This window comes from Myotis nattereri, assembly GCF_964212035.1.
Source record: "Myotis nattereri genome assembly, chromosome: 21".
NCBI lineage: Eukaryota > Metazoa > Chordata > Mammalia > Chiroptera > Vespertilionidae > Myotis > Myotis nattereri.
Window position 1 is genome coordinate 16,743,471 of NC_138097.1, and position 18,027 is coordinate 16,761,497.

The following is an 18,027-nucleotide window of genomic DNA, read 5'->3' on the forward strand; positions in this document are numbered from 1 at the left end:
AAAAAACTTCAATCTGGTTTTAACACTTCCTGGAATTGTGTGTTATTTCTAGTCGGCCTTAACGGTTTAACATTTCCCAGCTCTTTCGTGAAAGGAAACAAAAATCTAACCTTCCTTCATCAATATTTTTTCTTTAAATGTTTTTTATTGATTTCAGAGAGGGAGAGAGAAAGAGAGAAACATCAGTGATGAGAGAGAATCGTGGATCGGCTGCCTCCTGTGCGCCCCCTACTGGGGATGGGACCTGCCACCCAGGCACGTGCCCTTGACCGGAATCGAACCAGGGACCCTTCAGTCTGTAGGCCAACGCTCTATCCACTGAGCCAAATCAGCTAGGACTTACGTTTATTTTTTTAAGATTTTTTAAATTGGCCCAGTGTGCTCAGTGGTTGATGTCTACCTATGAACCAGGAGGTTATAGTTTGATTCCAGGTCAGGGCACAGGCCCGGGTTGCGGGCTCGATCCCTAGTGTGGGGCATGCAAGAGGCAGCCGATCCATGATTCTCATCACTGTTTCTCTCTCCCTCTCCTTTCCTCTCTGAAATCAATAAAAAATATTTTTTTAAAAGAAAAAGATTTTTTAATTGATTTTTAGAGAGAGAGAAACATCCACGTGAAAGTGAAACATCCATCAGCTGCCTCCTGCACACCCCCTACCAGGGACCGATCCCGCAACCCGGGCATGTGTCCTGACCGGGAATCAAACCAGCAACCCTTCCGCCCACTGAGCCACACCGGCTAGGGACCAGATAATTGGGAATGGTGTCAGAATGTGATACAGAAAATAGAGCCATTTTAGATCCGACGAGGCGGTTCTTAACCACCACCGCCGCCGCCCTTTTTTATTTTATTTTTTTTATTGCATTCTGCAAATACCAGCCAACACACGCCTATCGCATTCTTCAATGCGTTGTTCCAAACCTGAGCCTTTTGGGGACCGGGTTCCCCGCTGCCTCGTGTCTGCCACACTTTGACTGAGGACAGACATTGGACCCCGGCCTTTCTAAGCCCGCAACAGTGATGCAGCGAGAACAACGACTCTGAGATAGTTTCTCAGGCTGCCGGAGACAAAAGCAAAAAAAAACAACAAAACACTCGTGTTTCACGCTTCCTCTGGGTAACATCAGCCTGGCTCACTCAGGAGAGCCCGGGGGCTGACGTGAGTGATGGCGTGCGGGGGACAAGGGGGGACGGGACTTAGCACTTCACGGAGCCATTGGATGCTTCGCAACTGCAATCTGCTTGCAGGCTCGTCCAGGGCTTGGCCCGCGCGGAGGCCAGGAACGGGCCATCTGAAACCCGGCCTCCTGAGCCGTGGGGGAGCTCAGCTGTGAGAAATCGCTGTGTTGCTTGGAACCCCGGAGGTGGTTGCTTTCCAACATGATGTAAGTGGGGTCCTGTTTTTGCAGCTGAAAGGCGGTTTGCAAAAAAGGGCTGAGTCGCTCTTGATAAAAACAGATTATCTCCTTCATTAAAAAAAAAACACAAGACATTTCCGCATCTCACGGAGTTGGGCTCCTGAGACGAAAGGAAATGCATTTGTATCCTCTGCCTGTATTTATTTTTTTATCTTTTTTTTTTTTCCAGAGAGGAAGGGAGAGGGAGAGAGAGAGAAACATCTATGATGAGAGGAATCATCAATCAGCTGCCTCCCGCACGCCCCCCACTGGGGATCGAGTCTGCAAGCTGGGCATGTGCCCTGACTGGGAATCGGACTGTGACTGGTTCATAGGTTGACACTCAACCACTGAGCCACACCAGCTTGGCAATAACCTGTGCACTCTTAACACAGATTCTTTGAGAAAATATATTTGGATTGATTTCAGAGCGAAAGGGAGAGGGGGGGAGAGAGAGAGAGAGAGAGAGAGAGAAAGAGAGAAACATCCATGATGAGAGAGAATCACGGATCTGCTGCCTCCTGCACGCCCCACACTGGGAATTGAGCCCGCAACTCGGGCCTGTGCCCTGATAGGGAATCGAACCCGGGACCTTCTGTCCATAACACAGATATTGATGGTGAGGGTTTAGAGTACCTTTAAGTACCAAGAAAGATTTTAAATAGCCACTGCCAGGTATTGCTACGTCGGCCGGAGCTCATGTGGACTCCTGAGATAACAAAGGTGATTCATTTGTCTTATCATTATTCTGTCATTACAAGGTTTCTTTCGTCTTAGATCATCGAAAGGAAGGGCCAGCCCTAGCCGGTGTGTCTCAGTGGATAGAACGTCAGCCCAAGAATTGAAGGGTCCCAGGTTCAATTCCGGTCAAGGACACGTATACCTCCATTGCAGGCTCCTCCCAGGCCCGGGCCCTGGTCAGGTCTCGTGCAAGAGGCAGCCCATCGATGTGTTTCTCTCACATCGATGTTTCTCTGTGTTTCCCTCTGTCTCCCATTCTCCCTAAAAATCAAAGGGAAAATATCCTCGCGTGAGAATTAACCAGAAAAACAAATAATGCAGAGGGTTCCTGCCCAGGGGACGCTCACCTGCTGGGATGATCCCCACAGTGGGCGCTGCCGCGGCCCCAGCACGTCTGCGACTCACAGCCCCCAGCACGTTGCCTCATCCTCGAGCCAGGCTGGCTCCCAAGGTATGTACCTGCCCCCTCGCTGCCGCCGCCTCTGGGCCGCGCTCTGCGTGGAGATAAAAGGGCTGGAATACGGGCTCCGAGGAACATGGAAACCCTCTATTAGACTCGGATCCCCGCCATGCCTTTGAGAAGCCCGTAGAAGCACTTACTCACAAAGGCTGTGTAATTAAGGGGCTGGCTGGCTTCATGGAAATGCTTGATGTTTAGGAAATTATTAGGGAGTTGGGGGCGGGCGGGACCTGACCTGAGATTAACTGATAGCATTCCCTCTCCATTGAATGATTTTTTTAAATTAAAAAGCGCCTTAGCCCGGCCGGCCTGGCTCAGTGGCTGAGCGTCCACCTAGGAACCAGGAGGTCACGGTTCGATTCCCGGTCAGGGCACAGGCCCGGGTTGCGGGATTGATCCCCAGTAGAGGGCGTGCAGGGGGCAGCCAATCCATGATTCGCTCTCATCATTGATGTTTCTCTCTCTCCCTCTCCCTTCTCTGAAATTTAAAAAAAAAAAAGGGGTAGACTGACTCTCAGAAGCCATGTGCAAACGGCCCCCTAAGCCAGTGACGGCGAACCTTTTGAGCTCGGCGTGCCAGCATTTTGAACAACCCTAACTTAACTCTGGTGCCGTGTCACATATAGAAATTTTTTGATATTTGCAACCATCGTAAAACAAAGACTTATATTTTTGATATTTATTTTATATATTTAAATGCCATTTAACCAAAAAAATGAGTTCACGTGTCACCTCTGACACGCGTGTCATAGGTTCGCCATCACTGCCCTAAGCTCTGTGAACCAAGAATGCAAAGCTCCCGGCCACGTGACCAGCTGACCACCCATCCGGGCTTTTATGTCTCCAATTATCTTTTGCAACAACGACAAGGTACTTTCAGTTGGGCCGGGACAAAACCGGTAGCCTGTGTCCTGCTATTAAACTGTTCTCCGGCCTCATTGAACAGCTCGTCCATCATGTGTCTGTCAAACTTAACATGACCGGCCTGGCCTGCGTGGAGGTTGGGGAGAGAACGATGCTCGCTGCTCCGGCTCACATGTGCCAAGGTGCTGCCCGGGAACACAGACGGCCCGTGCCAAGTCCCGGCGATGGGAAGAGGCACCAGCAACGTTGGCCCAGGCGCTGGTGGCAGATCGGAGACACCTGGCCAGGTCGGGCCGGGCACAGCCCTCGGTACCCAGGGAACCAGCACCAACGAGTCTTCTCCCAGCCCCTGGATACAGCCTGGGCTTCTTGGGAGCTAAGCACGTGTTACCCGCTTTAAGGAAACAATAAACCAGCCGGGACATGGGTGTAGCTTTGCATCAAGGGCTGTGGCTGGTCTGGGAGTCACTCTGAGAGTCAGCAGCGTGGAGTCAGCTCTGCTTGGAATCTGCTGAAAGCAAGAGAGAGGAAGGGAGAGGGGGGGAGAGAGAGAAACATCAATGAGAGAGAGCCATCCATCGGCTGCCTCCTGCACGCCCCCTACTGGGGACCGAGCCTGCAAGCTGGGCATGTGCCCTGAAGTGGGAATCGAACCCATGACCTCCCAGTGCACAATTTTGAAACAGTTTGGTGGGGGGTTTTTGTTGTTGTTGTTAATCTTCACATGATGATACTTGTTTTTCATTGGTTTTTAGAGAGAGTGGAAGGCAGGGATGGAGGAGGCGCAAGAGAGATGTAGAAAGAAATCAATTGGTTGCTTCTCACATCCCAGCCGGCGCCGGGAATCAAACCTGCAACCCAGGTACGTGCCCTTGACCGGGAATGGAGCCTCAACCCTTCGGTGCACAGGCCTGTGCTCTAACCACCGAGCATCACCAGCCGGGGCAGAACCGGTTTGATTTAGGTATAACTGTTACATGAACACTGCACATGCAGGATGTGTATAATTTAATGGGCTTGATCGTTCCCATTGAAGAGTGGGAAAACAGATAACTTTAAGAAGAGGGAATGCCCAAAACGTTCTCTCCCTCTCCTTGCCTCTGTGCAATCAAAAATATATATATATTTTTTCAATGTCTGTCTCTACGCAAGGCCACAGTCTGGGCCTGTGCCCTGACCAGGGAATTGAACCATGACCTCCTGGTTCCTGGGTCTACGTCCAACCACTGAGCCACACCGGCCGGGCTGTGGAAATGCCTTTGTGAGACAAATGGTGTCAAGGAGCAGTCGGGGGCGGTCATGTTCAGTTCCACAGACCTACTGTGTACCCCAGTGTGGGGCGTGCAGGAGGCGGCTGGTCCATGATTCTCTGTCATCATTGACGTTTCTCTCTCTCTCTCCCTCTCCCTTCCTCTCTGCAATCAATAAAAAATATATTTAAAAATGCATTTTTTTAAAAAGCTACAGGGAAGGCGGGAGGGAAAAGAGGCCCCTGGGGCAACAGGAGAGGGGGCCCCGCTGGGCTTGTTGGTTAATAGACCCCACCCCCACCCCGCCCCAAGGAGCCCTTATTACGGAGGCTTATGATTCGAGGTGGTTTATGAAAAGCCTGGGGTCCCTGCTCCGGGGTCTGCCCTGCCCTGGCCCAGGGTTTGGCCCCCGTAAAACCCTCTTTGTCCGAGTGCAGCCGCCGTGAGAAATGGGCTTAAGCCTCCGCAATCACTTCTCCCAATTACTCAGGGCGGCCTGGCGACCAAAGTTAATACCAGGGAGGAATTTGAAAGCAGCCTCGTTTTCCTTGTCTAATGACATTAAAAACTTGAAAGGTGATTCACACGTTGGTTTCTGTCCCCCTCCCTCCCCCCCTCCCCCCCGCCCCCCATTAATCAGTTGCAAATTATAGGGTCTTTCAGGCCGTGGGGTCATGTGGTCCCCTGCTCGGCCCCTGGGGTCAGGGAGCCCACCCCTGCACGCTCTCCAACCCCATCCCACCCACCCACCCCACCTTTTGTGTGTGTGTGTGTGTGTGTGTGTGTGTGTCCATGCTAGGGTTAGAGCCAGAGCTGCCCAGAGCGTAGGGGGAGCATGCTTGCTACTGTTTTAATCCTTCCAGAAAAAAAAAATCTCTACGGGATGCCTTCGATTCCAGGAGCTTCTATTCCCAACAGGCAGGAGGTCTGTCTAGGAACAGAGAGAGAGACACAGACAGACAGACAGACAGACACATGTCCTTTCTACTTCTCTTTGTCGTAAACCGGTGACAAATTCACCAGGATTGAGAGTTCACGGGGTCGCCATCTCTATTTTATTATTTTTTTAATATATTTTATTGATTTTTTACAGAGAGGAAGGGAGAGGGATAGAGGGTTAGAAACATTGATGAGAGAGACACATCCATCAGCTGCCCCCTGCACACTCCCTACTGGGGATGTGCCACAAGCAAGGTACATGCCCTTGACCGGAATCGAACCTGGGACCCTTCAGTCCGCAGGCCGACGCTCTATCCACTGAGCCAAACTGGTTAGGGCATCTGTTTTATTATTTTTTAAAATATATTTTGATTGATTTCAGGGAGGTAGAGAGAGAGAGAGAGAGACATCGATGATGAGAGAGAATCATGGATTGGCTGCCTCCTACTGGGGATGGAGCCCGCCACCCGGGCATGTGCCCTGATGGGGAATCAAACTGTGGCCTCCTGGTTCCTAGGTTGATGCTAACCACTGAACCACACCGGCCGGGCTCTGCTATAACTATTTTAATAGGATGCTTAATCGGGATCTAATCCAGGGCTACCCATTGCCTTTGGTGAGTCTCTTTGGTTCCTTTTGGTGTAGAGCAGTAACCCTACCTCATCTATTTCTTCTTCGATTTCTTCTTCATCGAATGAGGTGGACGGAAGAGTCCAGAAGCCTCGCCGTGGAGAACGGCCCTTCCTCGGGATACGTGTGACCGTTTGTTTATTCCTGGTGTCACTTGGCTCGATCGCCTGCCTCCGGTACTTCCTGGAAGCTGGGGGTCAGCCCGGCGGTGGCGGCGCCCAGGCCAGGCCAGGCTGGGACTCGGGGTGAACGTTCTGGTAAGTGGGTCGCGTCGAGGATGCTGTGGACTCGATGTTTCATCTGGGGCAGCCATCGAAAGCAGACAGTTCCCACGCCCCGCGGAAAGACGACCCATCTACCCAAGCATTAAACAGGCCAGAGTCCTCGCTACCCGAGGAAAGGGCTTAATGAGGAAAACATCTGGCCACTTAGCTGGGGCTGGGAAACGTCATTCCGGGAACCGGCCCGTGTTCGGGTACAACCAGTCCCTGTCTATGTGTGTATGTGTTTTTAATATATTTGTATTGATTTCAGAGAGAAAGGGAGAGGGAAAGAGAGACATCAATGATGAGAGAGAATCATGGATCGGCTGCCTCCTGCACGCCCCCTACTGGGGATCGAGCCCACAACCCGGGCATGTGCCCTGACTGGGAATCGAACCTTGGCCTCCTGGTTCACAGGTCGACGCCCAACCACTGAGCCACACTGGCCGGGCCAACTTGGCATTTTCCTTACCTGTCTGTTTCCTCCAGCCGAGGTGCCACGAGGTGACAGGCCAGTGGACAGAGGGGTTGGACGCCTGGCCAGGCCTGTTTGTTTGGGTTTGAATGGGGGATTTTGTCTCTCATTTCTTTACACGACGGTGGTTTTTTTCTGCCTCCCACACCCCACTCCCCCACCCCCGATCCCATATTTGTCTTTCGGGCCAACAACTGAATAACAAAATAAATAGACAGCCCGGATCGGTTAGTCCCACAGAGTTGGAGCTGAGCAGACTCCCTTGAAAATTCCCTTCCGTGGGTTTTCAGTTCTGTGACTCACACTTGTCTCTGTTTAAACACACCCGCCCCCGTATCCCTCCAGAACACCTCCCAGAAACGTGGGTGGGAAAATGGTGTCTGAGGATCACCAGTCCCTATGTTCCCCCCAACCTAAGTGGCGGCTGCTAGATGGCACTTCCAAGTGTTTCCTGCCTGTAGTAAGAGGCTGGCATGGTCCAGCCGGCATGGCTCAGTGGTTGAGCATCAACCTAGGAACCAGGGGGTCACGGTTCGATTCCCGGTCAGGGCATATGCCCGGGATGCGGGCTCGATCCCCAGTGTGGGGCGTGCATGAGGCAGCCCATCCATGATTCTCTCTCCTCATGGATGTTTCTCTCTCTCTCCCTCTCCCTTCCTCTCTCTGAAATCAATTAAAATAAAAAATTTAATAAAAGAGGCATGTGTGTGCAGGAAAACTGTCTTTCCTGACATTGGACGTTACTGACAAAGAGGAAAGCATGAGGACATGTGTGGGGGCCTGGTTCTGTGTGAGGGCCCAGCTACCCGGGTAGGGGGTGGGGGCTGAGTGCCCTGAGCTTTCGAATCTGTGGGCGCCCTGGTGGTCTTAAAGCTGTGATCCCTGGAAACACTTGGGAAGCCCTGGCCGGTTTGGCTCAGTGGATAGAGCATCGGCCCTTGGACTGAAGGGGCACGGGTTCGATTCCTGGGTAAGGGCATGTACCTGGGTTGCAGGCTCCATCCCCGACCCAGGTCAGGGTGCACACAGGTGGCAACCCATCGATGTATCTCTCTCACGTCTCTCTCTATCCCTCTCCCTTCCTCTCTGAAATCAATGAAAAATATATATATTTTTTTAAAAAGGCAGCATCAGGGTTTCGAACACGCACCCCACCCCCACCCCAGAAGGCTCACTAAGACGCGTGTCAGCGGACACCCTGAAGTGATGCCAGCCAGCGGCCCGCGGCCAGATGCCCAGCCTGGCCTCGCTGCGGGCTTCTCTGCTTCTGCAGACGCTGTGCTGTGAAGTGTGGGTGCAAAAGGCACTCCCTGAAGTGTGAAGTGTGTGTGACTCCAATTCCTGTAACCATCCAATCCTCCTCCATTTTGGGGGTGTTTCCTTTTTAAGAGGAATGACCCAATCGAGGTTGGAATTTGTTTGTTAGTGGGTTTTTGTGCACATCTGCAAAACAGCGAGGCCAGTTGGAGACAGCAGTTTTTTTAAAAAAGGCACAAGTGCCCTATTTTTTTTTTTTGAAGGCCTGATCGGTTGGAGGCGTGGCTTTACTGAATATTCTGGAGTCAAAGACTCTGGGTTGTAAGTGATATAAGGTGCACCATAGCCCTACCTGGTTTGGCTCCGTGGCTAGAGGACTGAAGAGTGAGTCCCAGGTTCCATTCGGGTCAAGGGCACATGCCCGGGTTGCAGGTTCAATCCCCACCCAGTAGGAGGCGTGCAGGAGGCGGTCGATCCATGATTCTCTCTCAATCATTGATGTGTGTTTTTTTAAATATATTTTTATCGATTTCAGAGAGGAAGGGAGAGGGAGAGGGAGATAGAAACATCCATGATGAGAGAGAATCATGGATCGGCTGCCTCCTACAGGCAGGCCCCCTACTGAGGATCAAGGCTGCAAGCCAGACATGTGTCCTTGACTAGAATCAAACCCGGGACCCTTCAGTCCACAGGCCGGCGCTCTATCCACTGAGCCACACCAAGTAGGGCCTGTGTGTGTGTGTGTGTGTGTGTGTGTGTGTGTGTGTGAGAGAGAGAGAGAGAGAGAGAGAGAGAGAGAGAGAGAGAGAGAGAGTTTGATGAGCCTCCCTGGCCTGGGCCCAGGCCATGTGGACCCCTGCCCCGGACGCTCACCTCCCTGGGATGCTGTGAGCCTTGCTCACCGCCAACCAGGAAGGGCAAGTCCAAGTCCTGGATTTTCAGGGGGGTTCCCCTCTCTGCTCCTGCAGGTGACGCTCAGCCAGATGGCTCAGGTTTTGTGTCTGAATTTCCTCCTCAGAGGGCAGAGAGACAGAGGGCGCCGATGTTTCCTGAGCCTTCATGACGGCCCAGCCACTTCCGGGAGCTTACGCCCCGAAAGAATGACATAGATGCCGCGGGGTAGACGGCCTTGTCCCATTCTGCAGGCGCAAGACCTGAGCTAGGGACAGGCTGGGTGCCTGAGCAGTCGGGGTGCAGATTGAAACCAGGGACGTGACCCCAACAGAGCCTCACTGGGTCGCTCAGTGGTTGAGCATCAACCTAGGAACCAGGAGGTCACAGTTCGATTCCTGGTCAAGGGCACATGCCCGGGTTGCGGGCTCATCCCCAGTGTGGGGTGTGCAGGAGGCAGCCGATCCAGGATTCTCTCTCCTCATTGATGTTTCTCTCTCTCCCTCTCCCTCTCCCTGCCTCTCTGAAATCAATAAATATATTTTTTTTAAAAATGGTCCCACTCATGGGGAGATGGTCAACCCTGAGGATCCAGGCCAGCGAGAGCGTGGGCTCCGGGAGTCATGGACCAGACTAGGCCCTACATCCTGGGGAGCAGACTTGTGGGGAAAGGTGGTGAGCAAAAGAGAAAGGCAAGCACAGATGGCTATTGGAGGAGTGAGGGTGACATCAGCTGCTGTAACAAGTGACCCCCCAGTAGGCCTTCATGTCCCGCCCATGTGACACTCCAAGGCGGGCGTCCTTGGTCTGCGGGCGACTTTCTTCTCTATGTCATACCGGGGAGTAGTGATGACAGGGGAACCAAATTTGGGGGGTCCTTTAAGGCCAGGGTAGAAGGTCCCCAGCCAATAGCAGCACAGAACCTCACTGGAGACAGCTGGGCCCGTGGGCATGTGAGCCCTGGATCTGGGTGGGAATATAGGGGGCCTGGGCTCTCACTGGGGGTTCATCTATAGCTCCCCCCTCGTCCTCCTGGGCCAGTGGCTTGAACACGGCCCCCCCACAAAGGCACCGGGGAAAGGGCGGCATGTGAAGCAGGTGACGTGGATTCCGGGTTTGAATGATGGGAAGCAATGGGGTGACGAAGACGTTGGAAAGCTGGGCAAGCCATTTGGATTTTAACTCCGAATTTTTCTCGAGTGACTACAGCAGATGACTAATCTATTTTCCAGAGCCTCGACGTAATCCTTCTCCTGGCTGGCTGGCTGGCTGGCTGGCTTCTTAGAGATTCAAAAGACATCTTTTCTTCTTAATACATGTTTATTGATTCCAGAGTGGAAGGGAGAGGGAAAGAGAGAAGCATCCATGATGAGAGAGAATCATCGATCGGCTGCCCCTTGCACGCCCCACCCTGGGGATCGAGCCTGCAACCGGGCAGGTGCCTTTGACAGGATTCGAACCCGGGACCCTTCCGTCTGCAGGCCAATGCTCTATCCACTGAGCCAAACCGGCCAGGGCCAAAAGACATCATTTTAGACCCATCGTGAAACAGCAACTAAAAAGCCTCTGCTAGTATAAGACACGTACGTAGGAGGTGATCGAGGCATGACTAACACTTGAGGAAGGCAGGAACCACGAAAGGGACTTTTGGGGGAACCAGAAGAAATTTGGTTTAGAACACAGAACATCTGCTTAGCGCAACGGATTACTCTTAGGTATTTGTCCTCCGGAGATAAAGGAAAGTTCGAGTACATGGTGTGATAGTCACCAGAGCTACACTGTGTCTTAGACCCGTCCATACAGGACTCCCTTCCCCCCGGCCACGCACACTCAGCAAAAAATGTGAGTGGGAGAGAAAGTTAATAACGATAATGCGATGGATAAACACACGTTCTGCCAGAAGCCCAGCAGTGTCATCATCCACTGAGTAAGAGTTGCTCAGAGATGCCCAGCGTGGAGCAGAGAGTTTGCGATCGGAGCCACGGGAGCCAAAGACAAGGCATTTGCTGCTCTGGTTTTACTGAGAAAGCCCCGGATGGACCAAAAGGCTGGGGGAAAGGGGGAGATGGCCTGGCCGGCGAGGCTCGGGGGGGGGGGAACATTGACCTATGAACCAGGAGGTCACGGTTCCATTCCCGGTCAGGGCACAGGCCCGGGTTGCGGGCTCCATCCCCAGTGTGGGGCATGCAGGAGGCAGCCGATCCATGACTCTCTCTTCATCATTGATGTTTCTCTCTCTCTCTGTCTCTCTCTCTCTCTCCTTCCTCTCCCTTCCTCTTTGAAATCAATAACATATAAACACACACACACACATATATATATATATATATTTATTTTATTTTTTAAGGGAGGAATGGAAGGAACTGACTGGCAACTTCTGACGGACCTCGGGCCTGCCACAGAAACCCTCGCGGGAAGCCGTGGACACGAAGGCATCTGTTACATCTCCGCCCAGGATTCCAAGAGCAGGAAGAGCAAATTCCAGGAAAAGTGGGTTGCGCAGGCTCTTCATGCTGATGCAGGCGAAAAAGGTAGCCCTGTTACCCACAACCCCTCCCAGCTTCCTCTTCAGGCCAACCCAGCAGGTCAGAGCGCTCTGTGTCCACCTGTGAACCAGGAGGTCACGGCTCGATTCCCGGTCAAGGGCACAGGCCCGGGTGGCGGGCTCGATCCCCAGTGTGGGGCGTGCAGGAGGCAGCCGATCCAGGATTCTCCCTCCTCATGGATGTTTCTCTCTCTCTCCCTTCCTCTCCGAAATCAATAAAAATATATTTTTTTAAAAAAGAAGAAGGGAGGGAGGATTATATTTTAAACAAGCAGAACGACACTCTTGGCCAATGTTTGCACCCACAGCCTCTGCAAAGCCAGCTCCAGGCACGTGATGAGCGTCGTTGTTACTTTCCCTGTAATTCCTGGACCCAGAGCCTCCCTTGGTACCATTTTCCCGGCCAAATGGTGCCTTCTTCCAAATGCCTGGAGGTGCCTCTCAAATCTTGGAGGGCGGCCCGTGCCACACCACTCTGGAAACACAACCTTCCCAGGCCCCCAAGGGGCCGTGAAACTGCCGTTTATCTCAGTGTACCCTTTTCCTTGTCACGTTGTTTTTCTGGATTTAAAAAATATATGTCTCTATTGCTTTCTGAGAGAGGAAGGGAGAGGGAACGAGAGATCGAAACATAGTGATGAGAGAGCATCATGGATCGGCTGCCTCCTGCACGCTCCCTACTGGGGATCGAACCTGCAACCCGGGCATGTGCCCTGACCGGGAATGGAACTGTGACCCCCTGGTTCATAAGTTGAGGCTCAACCGCTGAGCCACACCGTCCGGTCAATCCTGGAAGCAGTTTTGATGGGGGCGGTGACTGGCACTGGGTGGGCAGAGGCCGGGCACGCACATTGCCCTCCGATGGCCAGGACAGTCCCACACACTGAACGCTGGTCCCGTCCGGATGCCAGCCAATGGCCCCTGTTGAGAAACGCTGCTTGATTCTGGTCCAACTTGTTCACGCTCCATCCAGCAAACCAGTTCTGTGTGTTTCTCCCTGCGTCCCACCCCACCTGGAATTCCCCTCTCTTCCTCTCTGCACATGGCAGTGCTACGCATTCTCAAGTCCTGGCTCGCTCAGATGCCCTCCTGACGCCCTCGGTCCCCTGGCCCCGCAAAGCCACCTCCATCTGCCACTGAGAGGTTGGCGGGATGATGCGGAGGATGTGGGCCCTGGAGTCACGCAGACCTGTGTGGGGCATGTCCTTGTAGACACCCTCCAACCCTGGGTTCCATCAGAAGCTCTGGCCCTCACACTCTTGGGGAGCCATTCAAAAGAGAAAGGGAGGCCCGGCCAGTGTGGCTCAGTGGTTGAGCACCAACCTATGAACCAGGAGGTCACGGTTCGGTTCCCAGTCAGGGCACGTGCCCGGGTTGCGGGTTCGATCCCCAGTAGGGGATGTGCAGGAGACAGCCGATCCATGATTCTCTCTCATCATGGATGTTTCTCTCTCTCTTTTTCTCCCTCCCTCTCTGAAATCAATCATTTATTTATATATATTCTTGACGAGGATTAACAGCAACAGGAAAAGACTGTAGAATAAAGAGATATACCGCCCTGATGTTATTCACATCGAGCAAAGGAGGAAGGGAGGGCGGGAACCAGCAGGATGGGAGGCTGGGAGGCTTGCTAACGACGATGGCTTCTTCTCTGTGTCCGCCCCACTGACTTCAACGACCTCCAAGCCTACATCCCTGGAGGCCCAAGAGGTCGTCAAACTCTATCTTGTAAACTTCGTCCCAGAACCCACTTATGAACAAGGAACAGGCTGGACCAGCCGTGGGTGCTTGAGCCCGATCTTGAGGATGCATGTCCAGGCGAAGAGGTTCTGTCTGGAGACAAAAACCTTAGCCCTGTCTCCAGGCTCAGACACTCACAGGCTCTGAAAGGTCGTGGAGGAAGCCGTCCGAGGTCCCGGTGTGGGGGCCTGGGGTCGGGCCAGAGCGCTTTGAGGGGATGCTGTCTCCACCCGTGTCCCGGCGGGGGCAACTCCATTGGGGACACGTGAAATGTGAAACCCAAAAGCCCAGCTTTGCTTTGGGACCACTGGGCACCTCTCTCTCTCTCTCTCTCTCTCTCTCTCTCTCTCTCTCTCTCATAAATATATATTTATTTATTTTTTGTTGTTAATCCTCACCTGGAGGATATTTTTACATTGATTTTTAGTGAGAGTGGAAGGGAGAGGGAGAGGCAGAGAGAGAGAGAGAAACATCAATGTGAGACTCAGCGATTGGGTTGCCCCCTGCACGCAGCCCTGATCAAGGCCGGGGAACCTGCAACCAAGGTCCGTGCCCTTGACCGGAATCGAACCCGGAACCCTTCAGTCCTCAGGCCAACGCTCAATCCACTGAGCCAAATTGGCCAGGGCTTTCTTTATAGGTATATTTTGATTGATTTTAAGGAGGAAGGGAAAGGGAGAGAGTGAGAGAGAGAAACATCAATAATGCTAGAGAATCATGGATCAGCTGCCTCCTGCACGTCCCCTACTGGGGATCCAGCCCGCAACCTGGGCATGTGCACTTAACCGGGAATCGAACCGTGACCTCTTGGTTCATAGGTTGACGCTCAACCACTGAGCCACACCGGCCGGGTCTCTTTTTTCATCTGGAAGAGATGCCGCAACGGCTCGCATGCCGGGTGCCAGACGGCGTCCAGAGTGATAAGTAGTTCTGTTTATGGGGACACATGCCAAATCCCAGAGAAAATTCCCAGAACAATGCCTGTAACTCATGACATGATAGAGTGTGTGGAATTCTTTTCTGGCGCCCGGGCCTCCCAGGTTGCGGACGGAGAACCCGGTGGGAGTGAATTTCATGTCCGCCCTCTGAGGAGGTCATGGCCCAAGAGGTCGTCAAACCGTGATCGCTGACTTTTCAAAATGCAGCGTCATGGCTTTGTGGGGAGAAGGCGAAGGAACCCTCATGGGAAAGCCCTGTTCATAGGCACCTTCTCTGCCCCTTTTCAGCCGGGTTGCAAAGCATCTCCCTTTCGGGGCTGATTTTGTCGTGTTATCACACTGATCCTGGTTTGTTGTTTGTTTGTGTTGTGTTGTTAAATATATTTTTATTGATTTCAAAGAGGAAGGGAGAGGGTGAGAGAGAGAAACATCCACCGATACTGGGTTTCTAATGCAGGGAATGGGATGATGCGATCTGGTTTAATGAAAGTTTAAATCTTCCCAAATCCCACTAACACGCGCAACACGATGACGACAGGGCCTGTGCTGTTAGGTGTTTATTGGGGGCACCGCCCAGGGACGCATCCCCAGCTTTCATCCGTTCTGAAAAATGTGGGCGAATACTGACTTTGCTGCACGCTTTCTCTCCTTTCCTTGGACTCTATTATTTTTTAAATATATTTTTATTGATTTCAGAGAGGAAGGGAGAGGGAGAGAGAGAGAGAAACATCCATGATGAGAATCATGGATCGGCTGCCTCCTGCACGCCCCGCACTGGGGATCGAACCGTGACCTCCTGGTTCCTAGTTCGACGCTCAATCCCTGAGCCACTCCTGTTGGGCTCTTGGGACTCTCTTGGGATTCAATGCTAACTCCATCTTTCATCTTGCTTAGCCTCTCTTTCATATTTTCCCATTTTTTTTAGGTCTCTTCTGTTTTCATTGTGGATCATTTCTGCTAGCTGAACTTCCAATTCCCGAATTCCTTCTTTCGCATTTTCTAACCTTCTGTTAAAATCTCAGAGTCTTACAACTTCCAGGGGAGGACTTGCCGGTTAATTTTGGTTAATTTCAGCTCCGCGCCCCAACCCCAGCCCCCAGCCAGCGGTGGGCAGCTGTGCCTGTGCCCCTCAAACAGCTGTGCACACAGCGTGCGGGAGCCAGGCTGTGCAGAAGGGGCTCTGTCCCTCTGTCCTCCAAATATCACGGATCTGGGCACTGCCAGGGCTTGCCGATCATGGCTTCTGATCACTGAGATGCCGTCGGAGAGGTGGGCAGCCGCTATGGTTGCGCCACCCCCATGGCTGGAAGCGACCTCCCCTCTGGCTAGAGTGACTTCCAGGAATTTAAAGAGCTGCCACCGTTTTTAACCCCATGTTTGTTTATGTCTTTATTTTTAACTAGAGGCCTGGTGCATGAATTTGTGCACCAGTGGCGTCCCTCGGCCTGGCCTGCAGGATCGGACCAAAACCAGCTCTCCGACATTCCCCAAGGGGTCCCAGACTGAGAGAGGGTGCAGGCCAGGCTGAGGGACCCCACCAGTGCATGATTGGGGCCAGGGGAGGTTGGCCAGCCTAGGAGGGACCGCGGGAGGGCTCCAGGGCACGTCCACCCGTATCACTCAGTCCCGATCGGCTGGACCCCAGCAGCAAGCTAACCTATCAGCTGGAGTGCCTGCCCCCTGGTGGTCAGTGTACGTCATAGCAAGCGGTTGAGCAGCCTTAGCATATCATTAGCATAATATGCTTTGATTGGACGACTGGATGACCGGACACTTAGCATATTGGGCTTTTATTATATAGGATATTTTTTAACTCTCACCTGAGGATATTTTTTCATTGATTTTTTTACAGAGAGTGTGGAAGGGAGCGGGAGAGAGAAACATTGATCAGTTGCCTCCTGCACGTGCCCCAACCGGGGATCAAACCAGCAACCTGGGTATGTGCCCTGACCAGGACTCAATCCTGCAACCTTTTCAGTAGATGGGGAGGACGCTCCAACCCACTGAGCCACACTGGCCAGGGCATCCTGTTCATGCTTTGCTGTTAGGTTGAAACAGACGAGGTTATCATCAGTTGACCTTTTCTGTCAAAATCTAATATTTAGGCAGACTGTAAACATGTGGTGTTGTTTTTTAATGTTCCTTCTATTTTATCCAACACCTTTCATCGTGTTCAGCAGGATTGGCCCGAATGACGGAGCCTGCCCGGTCCCCAGACATGGAGTCTGTCTCTCGTCTCTCCGCGCTGATGGCCGTGGGAAGACCTTTCCCTCTCCAAAGCCAGCTCCGCCATGTGCGAGCCCCACGACCTTTCTCCCACATCCTACCCGCTCATCTCGGTGGCCACCACCGCTCTTCCCCCGAGCTCTTCCTCTTGTGCATTTTTTGGTTGACAGTTCATGTTTCTCTCATCGCTGGAAAGCGATGCCAACAAATGCGCGTGACCTCTCCTCTCCCTTCCGTCCTCCGCGGGGAGCAAAGCGGGAAAGAGAGAGACAATGAGACACGGGAAGCAAACGAACAGGAAACACCGCGGAGCGACAAGAGGGGAATGTGAATGGAATCCCAGGCTGACAGGCAGGTCGTGGCTGCTCAGAGCAGTCCGTCCCGGTCTGAGCGGTAAGAGGGAAAACCATGGGGGAGAGATCGCCCCCAAAGAAACAAAATTGATAGAACAGGGGATGCCTTTCAATGTATTGAGAGGAGCCGGGTCGGTGTGGCTCAGTGGTTGAGCATCGACCCGTGAACCAGGAGGTCATAGGTTCGATTCCCGGTCAGGGCACATGTCCAGGTTGCGGGCTCCATCCCCAGTAGGGGGCGTGCAGGAGGCAGCCGATCCATGATTCTCTCTCATCATTAAAGAAATCAAACAATGTTAGGAAGACATATGTGCCTAGGTATGAACACAAACTTGTACCAATACACAATAAAATGCAGTTCTGAATAGAATTCCTACGATATGCCTTGGAACTGAGCAAACGTATTTCACAGGTGATATAAAGGAATAAAATCTGAGAACACCCCAGGACATTTTATAAAGCAATGGTTTGCCTTACCGGGTGTTACAACTCCCTTGAAAACTGCGTTCACGCTTGGCATGAAAAGAACCACAGAAATCAGAAACAAATGCAAAAAAAAAAAAAATGGTAACATTTTCTTTATCATCCTTGGCTGGTTCCACTTAGCATGGGCACGTCTTACTTCATCGTTTTGAAAAATCTAATAAAGATGATTCAATAACAATCGAATGAAATCGTTTTTATGTAGATGTGTTTTTCATCTCTCTTTGGAAAAACAAAATGGTTTTAGTGCTTTGGTTTATAATACATTTTAGGGGGGTGGTACTTGCACAAACGCGTCAGGGTAAAGGTACTGTTTTGAGGCTGCCTTTGTTAGGTTTTAGGATGGAGCTTTGGTATTTTTCCACATCTGAATAGCAGGCGCCACCTCAGCCTTGCAAAGGACCACCTGCTATTGCAGACTAGGAATCCACCATTGTCTGTTTTGCCAGGCCCATCCTGACCGGCATCAAAATGTCTCCAGTGTCAGCCAACTCCAGCAATGCTGCCAGGCATGGTCTTGAATGTGTAGCCTAATGCATGGTGTGAGGAATTGGTCAGTTACATACATTTTTTT